Source organism: Chlorocebus sabaeus, unplaced genomic scaffold (genome assembly GCF_047675955.1).
Source record: "Chlorocebus sabaeus isolate Y175 unplaced genomic scaffold, mChlSab1.0.hap1 unalloc_scaffold_388, whole genome shotgun sequence".
In the NCBI taxonomy this organism is placed as follows: domain Eukaryota; kingdom Metazoa; phylum Chordata; class Mammalia; order Primates; family Cercopithecidae; genus Chlorocebus; species Chlorocebus sabaeus.
The window spans coordinates 203,175-217,500 of NW_027327690.1; the positions used below are offsets into that span (position 1 = coordinate 203,175).

At 44.4% G+C, this 14,326-nt stretch overlaps 1 long non-coding RNA gene across 1 annotated transcript in view; it reads left to right on the forward strand.

The window, feature by feature from the left end:
- The first annotated feature begins 4,457 nt into the window (after positions 1-4,457).
- LOC140711241 (uncharacterized) overlaps positions 4,458-14,326 on the forward strand; it is a 34,301-nt gene continuing 24,432 nt past the window's right edge. The window contains exon 1 of the long non-coding RNA XR_012092402.1: positions 4,458-7,553. This is a non-coding gene — a long non-coding RNA (uncharacterized lncRNA). The remainder of the gene's footprint in view (positions 7,554-14,326) is intronic.

A 14,326-nucleotide genomic window follows, 5' to 3' on the forward strand; every position in this document is an offset into this window, starting at 1 on the left:
TGGGCTTTTTCTCCACAAATTGTGAGCCTGGAGTACATTTTCTCCCTCGTGGTTACACATTCAGAGTCAGGGAAAGTGGCTTTAGGAGTAAAGAGGGGAGTGCAGTGAGAAGTGACCGGACACTGAGAAGGACAGACAGGGACTCTACCTTGGTGGCCTACAGCATTCCTGGGCCTCCGACTTTACTTTTCTATCTGTACAAGGGATCTAAAGGCCCGTGATTCTAGGCCATGACAGCTCTTCATACACACATAGGCAAACATCACACGCCTGTGTGAAAAGCTGTGACACTTGGCTGATTTCCTGAAGAAGTTATCTTGTATCATTTCTACTCAAGTACTCCACCTCCTTCCAGACAAGTATCTGAGGATGATGGGCTATCCCACAGCCATGTGTGTAACCTCTGCTGCTTATGATCCCTGTTCATATAGCATTTTCCAAAAGCATTTGGTGTGAACTGACAGAAGAAAGAAGAATAAGGTTCTTTCAGCCCATTCATTCATTCATTCATTCATTCAACAAATATTGACTATCTATGTGCCAGGCACTGGTGATATAACAGCGAACATATATTTTTGTAGGTAGCGACAGACAACCAAAAAGTATGTTAAAGAGTGATCAATACTGTAGAGGAAAATACACCAGGAAACAGGAAAGAAGAATACCCCTAGCCACCCTACACTGGGGTGACGCTAGTGTTACAAAATGGAAACAGCGGCCGGGGGCGGTGGCTCACACCTGTACTCTCAGTTCTTTGGGGGACTGAGGCAGGCAGATCACCTGAGTTCAGGAGTTCAAGATCAGCCTGACCAACATGACGAAACCTTGTCTCCACTAAAAACATAAAAATTAGCTGGACGTGGTGGCACACAACTGTAATCTCAGTTACTCAGGAAGCTGAGGCACAAGAATCACTTGAACCTGGGAGGCAGAGGTTGGAGTGAACCGAGATCGTGCCACTGCACTCCAGCCTGGGTGACAGAGCAAGACTCTGTCTCAAAAAATGTAATAAAAAAAAAAAAAATGTAAACAGAGAATAAGATACCAAAAGAAAGAACATGAACGATTAATTGTAACAAAAGCCTTTGTAAGCTGATTCTTTCCTTCCTGGATCCTTGTCCCTTACAAATGGAAAAAGAGGGCGGAGAGGGGGTAGTATCCAAATGATGTTGTAAGATGGCTTCGGGTTTCAGATGTCTGACAGCCATACTCATGTACTTCAAGGAAAAAGCTCTAGCTCTATAAGCAATCTGGGCAATGGTTTAATGATCCTGTAAGATCAGTACCATATTCTCTCATTTTTCATAGATGAGGAAACTGAGGCATAGAAAGGCTAAGTAAATTGTCCATGGTCACGGGTGATTTAGAAACTTTTCTTCAAACTTTCAAAAGTTAACTACTGCCACTATTACACATGGGTTTTTGTTTGTTTGTTTTTGTCTGTTTTGAGACAAGGTCTTGCTCTGACCAGGCTGGAGTGCAGTGGCGTGATGATGGTTCACTGCAGCCTCGACTTCCCGGGCTCAAGTGATTCTCGCACCTCAGCCTCTCCAGTAGCTGGGATTACAGGCATAAGCCAATACACCTGGCTAATTTTTTAATTTTTATTTTTTGTAGGGATGGGCTTTCACCATGTTGCCCAGACTGGTTCCAAACTCTGGGCTCAAGAGATCCTCCCAGGTTGGCCTCCCAAAGTGCTGGGATTACAGGTGTAAGCCACTGTGCACAGCCCTACAAATGTGACTCATACAAAGTGAGAGCAGTGAGCAGGAAGAGAACAGAGACTTCAGCGAGTCTCCTGGCTGTGTCAACGCCATATCCCTCCTCCATACCGTAATGTGTCTACACCCACCAAGCTCCTAGACGTTGAAGGCAGGCCAGCTCAGAGACGAAACAGCAGTCAAGAAAGAGAAGATGCAGACATGCGTCTTGATTTCAGCTCGAGCGTGCCTCTCTGCCCTGCAGCTGCACAGGCAGAAACCAGGGGCCGTGAGTCTCAGGCAGTGTGTTCGGTTCCTGGCTGGTAATCTTTTGGGAGACCATCCCATACAATTGGTGTTACACTTCTCAAAAAGGAAGTGTGAGTTTTATAGAAAAATCGATTCCGTTTGGGAGAAAGGCCTAATAAAACCACAAAAGGATAACACATTCATACAACAACAAATTCAATTCATCTGTCACAAACTGAAATCCCAAAGCCATCTGGGCACACAGCTGCTTTTCTGAGCTGAAATTCAACTTCAGTTGAGAAACAGGTCAACTTTGCTAAAAAGATTTCTTTTTCACATGCCTCCAATAAAAATTCCTTTCCCTCACTTGTCATTTTCCAGATTTAATGACTCTGTTGGCCTTTCTTTCATTTAGGCTGTGAACACTGACTACATGTCTAATACCGCCAGGACTCCAAGGGAGGCACCCTAGGGAACACAGATGACCACAGCACAGCGACAACCTCAAGGAGCACACACAGGGAAGGCAAGATGATACAATCGAAGACTTCACACAGAAAAGAACTTGGCATCCATACCCCGTCCCATTTCTAGAAAACAACGATGCTGACTTAGGAACATTTACCGAACAGCCTGCAGTGTGGAGGCAGCACGAGGGGGTTCCATGCGGGGAAGAGCACCTTCAGAAGGGGGCATGCAAGCAACGTGGAGGCAGGAGACGCCCCCACGCACAAGGGCCAGCCTGGGGGCCTGCAGAACTGCCCATGCATCTGGGAAGAGGGAGAGAGGACAAGATACTTAAATGCTCCAAAACGAATAGAAGCCTCCCAAGAACCTCCCCCGAAATGGGGCAGGGATTTACAAAAGACCAAACCGAGCATGCGCAGTTACCTGAACATAGCGCCACCAGAGCGAGCTATCAAGGAAGAAACAGGGTCACTAGAAGCCTGAGCCTCTACTCGCAGCTCTGCGACTCATTCACCCTATGACCTTGGTGAAGGCTCTTAGCTTCTGTGAGCCACAAGAGAATCATGGGAAAACAGAAGATATGAAAGTGCTCTACCTTTTTCACAGAACTGCTAAGGGAATCAGATAACGGATTTTAAAATTCTCTGTGAATTACAAAGCAAAATGCAAACTTATGAAATCATTCTTAGCGTTAATAGCAGCACTGTAAAATTAAGAGCAGAGTTAAGACCACAGCATTTTCCATCCCCCGACTCCCGAGACAAATAGTGAGTCCAGCTGACGTATTTGGGCAACCCCAGTATCTAGGCTTTGAGAGTCTCAAACAGCTCATGAACTCTGACAGTATCACTCCAGCCCAGTGCTCATGAAGTTCTCCAAGACAGCCAACTGACCTAAAATACTACAGCTTTTTCAGCTGGACTTGAAGCCCTCCAAGCTCACAGCACAGCTAAACAATGAAGAAGAGGTTTTCTGCCACTAGACTCAAAAGCTGGCTTTCGTAGATTCCCATAGAAAGAACATTCAAGGCCAGGCATGGCGGCGCATGCCTGTAATCACAGCAATTTGGGAAACCGAGGCAGGAAGATCACCTGAGGTCAGAAGTTCAAGAACAGCCTGGCCAACATGGCAAAGCCCCATCTGTACTAAAAATACAAAAATTAGCCGGGCATGCTGGCAGGCACCTGTAATTCCAGCTACTCAGGAGGCTGAGGCAGGAAAATCCCTTGAACTCAGGAGGTCGAGGTTGCAGTGAGCTGAGATCACGCCACTGCACTCCAGCCTGGGCGACAAGAGCGAAAGTCCATCTCAAAGAAAAAAAAAAAAAAAAAGAAAGAGCATTCTTTTTTGCTGATGTTAAATTTCCTGTGCTTAACACAGAGAAATCATACAACACTGAAATCCCAAAAAACATATCATAAAAAGCATTTAGTGACTGAAAAGACATTCAATATAACCTGTAACAGTGAGTTCTCCTCCTCTTTCCAGCCAGCTCCACTAACGCTGTGACCCTTAACAATGCTTTCACTAACACAGAGGAAAATTAATAGGACTGCGTACCCCTCTCAGCTGACAGTTAAACCACTGTTTCTCCCTGGGCTCACTAAAGATGACCTTTACTCAAAACCAGGCTGCAACGACCCTGTAGATGTTGACTAACAATTTCAAAATTCCCATATTCTTTGTCCACTCCTAAGGAAGATGAACTGAAGCCAGGTGTCTCCAAGTCAGAACTAACAGAGGCCTTAAACATCAGATGGCCCATTCCCTTCTTTGACAACCGGGGGATCTAAAGCAGAGCTTATGGAAGAAAACAGCCTGTTTAGTAACAAAGCGAAAACCAAACCCTAGTCACCCAACCTCTGGTCCAGAACTCCTGCGACATTCCAGCACCCATACAGGATGAGTCTCCCTAACCAGAAACTCTGAAATCCACAACTTTTGAGTGCTGACGTGACGCTTAACGAAATGTTCATTGGAACAGCTCAGACTCTGGATTTTTGAATTCAGGATGCTCAACCAGCAAGTATAATACAAATATTCAAAAATCCAAAAATCTAAAGAAATCTGAGACACTTCTGGTTCCAAGCAGTTTGGATGAGGGATATTCAACGTGCATTTTTTTTTTCCTCTAATGAAGGAAATTAAAAACGAGGCCCAAGCAAAGTCATTCAATCCATACTAAAGTCATTCAATAGTTTAATTAGTACCCATTTAAAGTTAAGTGCTACCCGCAGATATTTAAAAGGATGAATACATACATGCCTATAATTCCAGAACATTGGAAGGCGGAGGTGGGAGGATCACCTGATGTCAGGAGTCCAAGACCAGCCCGGCCAGCATGGTGAAACTCCATTCCTACTATAAATGCAAAAATTAGCGAGGCGTGGTGGAGCACACCTGTTATCCCAGCTACTCGGGAGGCTGAGGCACGAGAATCGCTTGAATCTGGGGGAAGCACGTTGCAGTGAGCCGAGATCACACCACTGTACTCCAGCCTGGACCACAGAGCAAGACTGTCTCAAAAAAAAAAAAAAAAAAAAGAAAGAAAGAAAGAAAAAGAAAAAAGAAAATTTAAATTGTGTTTTCACATGGAGCCCATGTTCCCAGAACACAAACCCTGCTCTGTGCTCCAAGGGCACACAGGGTGCCCCTTTACCTTAATGTTCACCATATTCCATGGCAGCCATTGGCACGTGTCTGTCCATCGCACTAGACTTCCTATGCGTGAGGCAGGGATCATTTATTATTACCTTTCTGTCCCCAGTGTCTGGCCTAGAAGACACTCGGTAAATGATTCCTGAATTAAGTCAGATACTAAAATATGTTAAACTTGTATTAACAAAATTGATTTAATAAGTTTGCCAATGCAGCGTTCATACCACACAGCTTAAATCTCAACCTGCAGACTTATCTTGTGTTCTGCTAGATTATCACCTATTAACATTCAGGAGGCACCTAGTATGTGCTAGGCATTACTAATTGCTGGAGACCTAGCAGTGACAAAACAACATTCCTTGTTCAAAGAGAAGTTCTAGTATAAAGCGGAATAGAAGGAACAGGCTAGATTGATGAGAGAGCTAAGAAAAGGACAGGCTGCCATGGGAAGCACCTGGTCTTGTCTGGATGGTACACAGTTAACAAAGTCTGAGTGCTTCATATAGCATAAGATCATCTCCTCCAAATCAGCGAATGAAGCTTTGATTCCCCAGTACCAGAAGTCACCATAAAGGTGTGCACAGCCACTTGCTTAGTGCAGGAAGTGAAAGCAAACGAACAAACAAAGCTCCAACTTCCAGAGGCAATGGTCCAATTATGACATCCTCTGGCTACGTTCAATTGAAATTCAAGGTATTCAAGAGGCCAATATTTAAGGCATAAATTAACCCAACCACTTAAAACTAAAGTAGTCAAGGGGTAAAGGTATAGTACCTTTTACAAATTTATTAGCTCTTAATATTTACATTTAAATATGACGATGATGGTGTAATAACTTTATTAACTAGTTATTATGTGTTAGGCACGAAACTAAGCACTTTACACACACATTTGCACGATCCTGTGAGATGATAATGACCCCTTGTCATCCCATTTCATAGATGAAAGTCAGGTTTATATAAGCTTAAAAACTTACCCCAAATGACACAACTACTTAGCAAAACCCAGGCAGCCTGACTCTATAGGCCTTGTTTAAAGAAGTAATATTTATAAACTGTCCAGCACAGCAGTGGTACAAACAAGAGTTCAATCAATGCCTAAAGAGTACTTCATACCCAAAATCGTTTCCCGCCAATCAAACTAGACTTACTCTGGTTCTGCATAACCAACTGTCAAATTATTGTTCCATGAAGAAAAGGTGGAATGGGTTGAGATCAGAATAGAGTGAATAACTGGGAAATATACTTGATGGCAGGTAGTAACAGGATGTGGCATTTAGGCTGTTTCCACATTTGTTTGGGTAACACTTTTTTTTTCACAGTTCTAAAGCACAAGAGCCATTCTAAGCTAGTGAAAGCATAAGGCATGTCTATGATCCAGGACTCCAATTCACTGTGGATCAGTGGATCTCAACCTTTACGGTATATCAGAACCACCTGGGGGTTTTTAACAGCACTAGAGCTGCCCAGGCTCCATTCCTACAGGTTCTATTTCAACTGGTCAGGAGTAAGCAAGCATGCTTTTTTCACAGCCATCCAGATGCAGCTAGGTTTGCAAACCACTGTGCAAGATGCTCTCACACTTCCACTCAGATCAACACACACTCACTGAGATTCTAAGCACTATGAATCGGGCTAAGTTAGCAAGTCAGGCTCCACTAACTAATAATATTGGCAAATAAAACAACATCAGAGATTTATTCCAGTCCAAACCAAACAAATTGCCGGGTGAAAAAAATGCCCTGGCATCGTTTGCCATGCGGAACAGCTTCCTGTATCTTCCCAGTCAGTAGCCTAGAGACTGACTCTGAGCCATGAGAATTCAAAGTCAGAGAAAAATGCCAGTCTGAGGCATCTGCCATACTTCTAGCACACCCCCAAAAGCGCCCATCCACTGTCCTAACAGGGGTCGAAACAGGGAAGAGCAGTGTAATACAGAAAACAGAGCCTGCTGGGCATCAAAAGGCTGGGGAATTCCAGTCCTAGCCCTGCTATCAATCGGTCTGGTCACTTGTCTCTGGTCCTGGTGTGGCCAACAGTTACGCGAGAGGGTGAGGCATAAAAACACAGATGTCAGGCAAGCTCCAGCATCCAAAATACATAGAAATCAAAAAGCATTAAGGTGATATCAAGGAATGTATGCCATCAACCAGAAAAGTAACTGAAGTATTCCTTTTCCCATTCATAAGAAATCAAAAGTGGAAGCAGAAAATTGAGCAAACAGCCTACTAAGTTGACTGGGGCAACAGAATACACTCACGGATTCTGCTCACAACAGCGGGGGTGACAGACCAAAAGGAGAACTGCAGAGCGTCCCTCTCTCCTCTGTCCACCCATGACACCAGCACGTGAGTGCGTCCACATGCAGCTCCCAGTCTCCTGTTCCACTGACGCCAGAGTCCACTCACCGCAAGCCTACTAAGCGCCACATGTGCTATGATGCTCCCTCATCTCATCACCATAGACGTCCCTGCTGGAGGTGAGTATGTGACAGACGAAAATCACGGAGGCCTAGGGAGGTTGAGACCCGCATTCCCACTGCGGTGAGGGTGTGCTTGAGAGGGACCCCACGGCTGGGGCCTCCATGCCGCTCTCCTCAGTAATCACTCCCAGACCAGAGCAGCGAGGGGGAATTTTCTTCTTCTCACTATTTTCAGCCCCTTGGCTGACCCACCGTTGCCCAGAAAGCTATCGAGTTCTGGCAGCTCTGAGGCCACAAAGCCATAAACGCACGGGACACACAGCCCATCTGTCTCTAACGCGTCTTTTACTTGTCATGCTGGTCATGTCAAAGAGCAGATGGGTTAAGAAAGACTTGGCAAGTTACCACGAAATGACCCCTCCACTCCTTCCTGGGGGAAGGGTGACTAGCGAGCAGTCAGGCTGGCTTTCTTCCCCCACTCCCTGCATTCCTGTCACCAAGGAGCCACAGACAATCCCACCAAATAGAGGCAGGAGACAGCCGCCTCCTTCCTACAGCTGGAGGGGGAAGGGTCCTCTCGGGCCTTTCTAACTGCATGAAAACCAAACTGTGAGCTGTACTGACCCGGGCCTCACCCATGTTGCAGGCATGTACAACACAGGTGCCCAGTGGTATCATCAGGCAGAACTACGAATGTGCTTTCCATCGTCTTCATACAATGATTCCAGAACCGTTATCCACACAGCTCCACTTCTCACACATACGACGTACTTCAAGGATTACACAGCATGTTCATCATACCCCTCATCTGCTCCTCCCAGCAGCCTTGTGTGATCCCTTGAGTATGTTTTCTCATCTCCATTTCTTAAGAAATGGAGTTTCTGAGGTTATGAAATCAAAACTTTCCCAAGAACATCCAGCTAGTGTTAGAACCAGGATATGAGGGCTTCTGATTCTAGAACCGGTATTTGTGCCACTATTCCACATGGGCCCCTCCAGGGATTTCTGGCTGATCTTAAAATGCAGACAGCAAATCCGTCTCTCTAAAGTCCTGGGGTTCCCTATAGACAAGAAGTCAAACTTCTAACAGAAAGCTTATACTTATTTGGAAGGCTACCTGGGATATTTCTTTTAAGTTAGTTTGTTCATGTTCTGGAAAGATTGCTCCAATGGCAATGTGGGGCATGAAGTGTAGAAAGGATTCCATGATGAGGCAGAGAAACAATTCGGGGGCTCTTACAACGGTTCAAATGAGGCATGAGGCGCAAACAGAAAGGACAGAGGGAAAATGCATTGGAAAGAAATGCAAAATGAAGTCCACTCAGACCCAGGATGGAAAAAAGGGGATTAAGCATGATGGTGGTTTCTAGTTTGAAAGACTGATGAACAAGGATGTCATTAACTACTACAGAGTGGTACCTGGGGCCTGGGTGCAGCAGTTTGTTTAACCATTCACCTGCTGAGCAGTCTCCAGGTTGTTTCCAGTTTCCAGCCTTTATAAATAATGCTGCTATGAACAGATACATATAGGCTTTTGTGTGAACACAAGTCCTCATTTCTCTGGGATAACAGCTCATGAATGTGAATGCTGCCTCCTACGGCAATTGTACATTTAGTTTTTTAAGAAACTGTCAAGCTGTTTTCCAGAATGGCTGTACCGTCTTCCATTCCCACCAGCCAAGTGTGAGTGATCCGGTTTCCCTGCATCCTCACCAACATTGGTCTTGTTACTACTTTTTATTTTATGCATTCTGATAGGTGTATAGTGACGTAGCTTTAGTGTTCATTTTTCTGATGGCTCATGATGTTGAACATCTTTTCATGTGCTTATATGTTATCTGAAATGTCTCTTCAGGTCTCCTATTCATTTTCAAACTAGATGATTTGGTTTCACTGCTAAATTTGGATAGTTCTTTATATATTATAGATATGAGTACTTTATCAGACATGTGGTTTGCAAATAGTTTCTCCCAGTCTCTATCTCCTCCTTTCATCTTTATTTTGTATTTCACATTTTAATCCATGATCTATTTTGAGTTAATTTTTGTACGAGGTATGAGGTTTAGATCAGAGTTCAGGTTATTTTTCCTATGAATAATCAGGTAGTCAGTAACTTTTTTTAAGAGACAAGGTCTCACTCTGTCACCCAGGCTGGAATGCAATGACAAGATCAGAGCTCACTGCAGCCTCGACTCCTGGGCTCAAGTTATCCTCCTGCCTCAGTCTTCTGGAGTAGCTGGGACCACAGGCAGGTGCCACCATGACCAGTTCATTTTTTTAGTTTTTGTAGAGACAGGGTCTTGAGCCATGTTACCCAGGCTGGTCTGGAACTCCTAGGCTCAAGTCATCATCCCACTTATATGGGGCCAGGCAGTGGTACATGCCTGTAATCACAGCACTTTGGGAGGATGAAGCAGGAGAATCACTTGAACCCATGAATTCCAGACCAGCCTGAGCAACAGAGGGAGGCCCTGTCTCTGCAAAAATTTTAAACATTAGCTGGGCATGGTGTTGTACACCTGTGGTCCCAGCTACTTGGGAGGCTGAGGTGGGAGGATCTCTCGAGCCTATGAGGCTGAGGCTGCAGTGAGCCATGATCGCACCACTACACTCCAGCCTGGGAGAAAGTCAGACGTTGTCTCAAAAAAAAAAAATCCTAGAGCTTTACCCATATTAAAGACAGGTATTGTCTTTTTCAAATTTAATTACTGTTATATAATGGACATGTAAAATGTCCAGTTTGAAAGTTTGAAAATATATAACTCTAAGTATTCTTACCTTAAAATTCTGATTCCTACCTAAGATATTGCATACTGTTTACATAAGTATCACAATGCCGGGACAACAACTAAAAATGTGTAAGAGTAAGAAAAATGAGCATGTATACCTATTAATTAAGGTACATTTCCCCCTTATTACATAAAAAAGTCATCACTGCAAACCCCTATGACCGTATCCAAAGTAAACCTACAGTTTTACTTCTCTATATTATAAAATGCAAGGTTAAAACTCAAATACTAAACATTTCCTGAAGCCAAGAGTAGTTTACTTAAAATAAATGCCTAGGGTCTATATCAAAAATGTGAAAAAGCTAGCTACTTCATAGCCATTCCAATCTAAGTTCAGCTTTTTCTTTTTTAATTGACACATAATTGTGTACTGTACATATGTATGGAGTACACAGAGTGATGTTATAATACATGTAATGTATGTGTTCAGCATAATTAGCATATCCACCATCTCAAACATTTATCATTTCTTTGTGTTGGTAACGTTCAATACCCTTCCTCCAATTATCTGGAACTATATATATATATATATATTTTTTTTTTTTTTTTTTTTTTTGAGACAAAGTCTTGCTCTGTTGCCCAGGCTAGAGGGAGTGGTGTGATCCCAGCTCACTGCAACATCTCCTTCCTAGGTTCAAGTTATTCTCCTGCTTCAGCCTCCCTGGTAGCTGGGGTTACAGGCACCCACCACTATGGCCAGCTAATTTTTGTATTTTTAGTAGAGACGGGGTTTCACCATGTTGGCCAGGCTGGTCTCAAACTCCTGACCTCAGGTGATCCACTCACCTCAGCTTCCCAAAGTGCTAGGATTACAGGCATGAGCCACCGCGCCCAGCCTGAAACTAAATGTTCTTGTTAACTATAGTCATCCTATGTTACAGAACACTAGAACTTATTACTATCCAGCTATAATTTTGTATCCTTTAACAAATTTCTCCCTATCTTCCTCTTCCCCCACCCTTCTCACCCTCTAGGATCCTATGTCTACTTTCAACTCAAATGAGATCCACTCTTTTTTGCCTTCCACATAAGAGAACATGTGCTGTGTAACTTCCTGTCCCTGGCTTATTTCATAGTATCTTCCAATTCCATCCACGTAGCTGAGAATAACAGGACTTCATCCTGTGTAATGGCTGAATAGTACTGCATTGTGCATAAACACCACATTTTCTCTATCCATCATCTGCTATTGGACACCGAGGCTGATTCCGTATCTTGGCTATGGTGAACAGTGCTGGAGGAAACATAGAGGTGCGGATGCCCCTCCGACACTGATTTCCTTTTCTTTGGGTATCTACACTGTAGTGGGACTGCTGGATCACACTGTAATTTCATTTGCAGTTTTCTGAGGAACCTCCATACTGTTTGCCATAGTGGGTGCCATAACTTACTCTTACTCTTTTTCTTTTTTCTCTTCGAGACAGAGTCTCACTGTGGCCCAGGCTGGAATACAGTGGTGCAATCTCGGCTTGCTTACTGTAGCATCCACCTCCCGGGTTCCAGTGGTTCTCATGCCTCAGCCTCCTGAGTAGCTGGGATTATGGGCGCCCGCCACTGCACCTGGTGAATTTTTGTATTTTTTAGTAGAGATGGGGTTTCACCACGTTGGCCAGGCTGGTCTTGAACTCCTGGGCTCAAGTGACCCGCCCACCTCAGCCGCCCAACAGTGCTGGGATTACAGGTATGATCCACCGCTCCCAGCTAATTTTTGTGTTTTTAGTAGAGATGGGGTTTCACCATGTTGGCCGGCTGGTTTCCAACTCCTGATATCAGGTAATCTGCCCGCCTCGGCCTCCCAAAGTGCTGGGATGTCAGCGTGTGCCCCATGCCCAGCCAGCTGCTCTAGTTTACACCCTCCTACAGTGTGTAAGAGCTTCCGTTGTCTCCATATCCTCGCCAGCACTTGTTACTTTTTGTCTTTTTGATAATACTCATCCTAACAGGTGAGATGATACCTCACTGCGGTTTTGATTTGCATTTCTCTGATTATAAGTGATGCTGAGCATTTTTCTCACATATTTTTTGGCCATTTGTATGTCTTCTTTAAAGAAATGTCTGTTCGATTGGGTGTGGTGACACAAACCTGTAAGCCCAGCACTCAGAACGCTAAGGCAGGAGCACAGCTTGAGCCTTGACCAGCCTGGGCAGCAAAGCAAAACCCTAGCTAAAAAAAAAAAAAAAAAAAAAAAAGAAGAAAAAAGAAATATCTGTGTCTGTTCAGCTATTTGACCTCCAAAAACTAAGAGCCCATTTTGTAACCTAACAACCTGCCTGATTCAGAGACAATCTGTGTTTGGTTCTAATCTGCTACTTCCTATGTGACTTTGGGAAGTTCCCTTAGCCACTTTGAGCTCAACTTCCTCAACATTAACCAGGAATAAGTACCACCTGCCTCTGCTGGTTAACGCTGAGGGCTGAAAGGAGAATCTCCACAACTCCACTTGACAATGCCGCCTGGCGGAAGCCCCTCAACGCGGGACTGGTAGGATCATCTGAAGCTAAGTACAACTTTCCTTTCCACTGTCCCAGGCTCACTCTGCATACGATTAGCAAGGAATAGCGAATAAAGGAAACCGAAATACTTGCTTAATTTTTTATAAGAAATTTTTAAAAAGTTGGGGTGGTGGAAAAATAGGAGGGAGAGGAGGGGAAGGAAAAGCAGTCGGTCACAAGTTTTAGAACAGGGCTCATACCTGGCCTCCTCACTCAGGCAATCACCAGTCCCCACCCCCTGGGGAGGGATACTTTCTCGGCTGGCTTCACCCACATGGAAGGCACTGCCACAGGTGTTCAGAAACCAGGAGCACTTTGAAATGGGCAATGTGCTTTGGGTAGGAGACCTACAATTTCCCCCAAAGAAACCACAGCACAAAAGTGACCCACATAGGAGGTACCAAGGGCTGTAAATACTTGTTGGCAAAAACTGATGTCATACCTGCTGTACAGGAGAAACACACCCAAATAAAACTTGCCAAAATAGCAGAGAAAAAAATTCAGCAGACATCCAGTACCATTCTGTTACAGAAATATTTATATCCCAAAGCCAGGGACCTCTCTGGAACACTGTTTATTTCCACGTTTCATGGAAGATGTTTGAGTGCTCTCACGTGTGTCTCAACAAACTTCCAGTCCCTGCTCTAAACCCTGTGACTCCTCAGCAAAACCCAAAAACAAATATCAGTTTTCCTTCCAAATGAGAAGTTTCCTGACTTAGCGAAACCAGCATCAAATCCACTTATTATGAGATAGCTGATTACAGGCGAAGCCCTCTAGTCCCAGGATGACTCCCCTCCTGCAGGAGTGGGAAGGATGGGCATAGCACTGGCCTGCCAGACCACATCTCCAGGCAGTTTGAAACCATGGCTGCTCAGCTGAGCCACGATAAAAATCGAAACCAAGTATCTCTGAAAAGTGTACATGTCAAGAACCAGACCTCGGACCGGACTTAGCAGAAATGGATGTTGCAAGGTTTGTTCAGAGACCTCCTCTCCATGCCCCCTTTCCCCGGGACCTCCCTCCTTGCACCTGGGGCCCAGGGCCAATGGACCTCTCCCTTATCTCTAGCCCAGTGCATTTTCAGGAACAGCTCCCAGACTGTACCAGACCCTGAAATGTATTCACTGAATGCACTATTTCTTCAAATGATCATAAATCACCTGACTATAACAACAATTGTTTTAAAAGTGTTCTCTCTCTCTCTCTCTCTCTCGGGAATTCTGTCATGAGTTTGAGCAAGGAGCTTTGCTTCTCTCAGTTGCAGTTCTATCATTTGCAACATGTTAAAAATTACTGTGTTCACCCATAGCATTGTAATAAAAAGCCTTAAGACCCACTTCATGTAGTCTGCCTGGAGCACAGACGCTGTCACATGGTAAATGCCCACTGAAGGTGAGTTATCTGTAGCTATTATTACCCACCACTCCAGCGAACGAAAGGAGTCGATCAGGTCTCATCGTATCACCATGAAAGGAAGTCCATGTAGACTGCGGAGTGGGAGTAGGGGGACTCAGTGTTTATCAGGTACTATTTTGTTTTTTACAA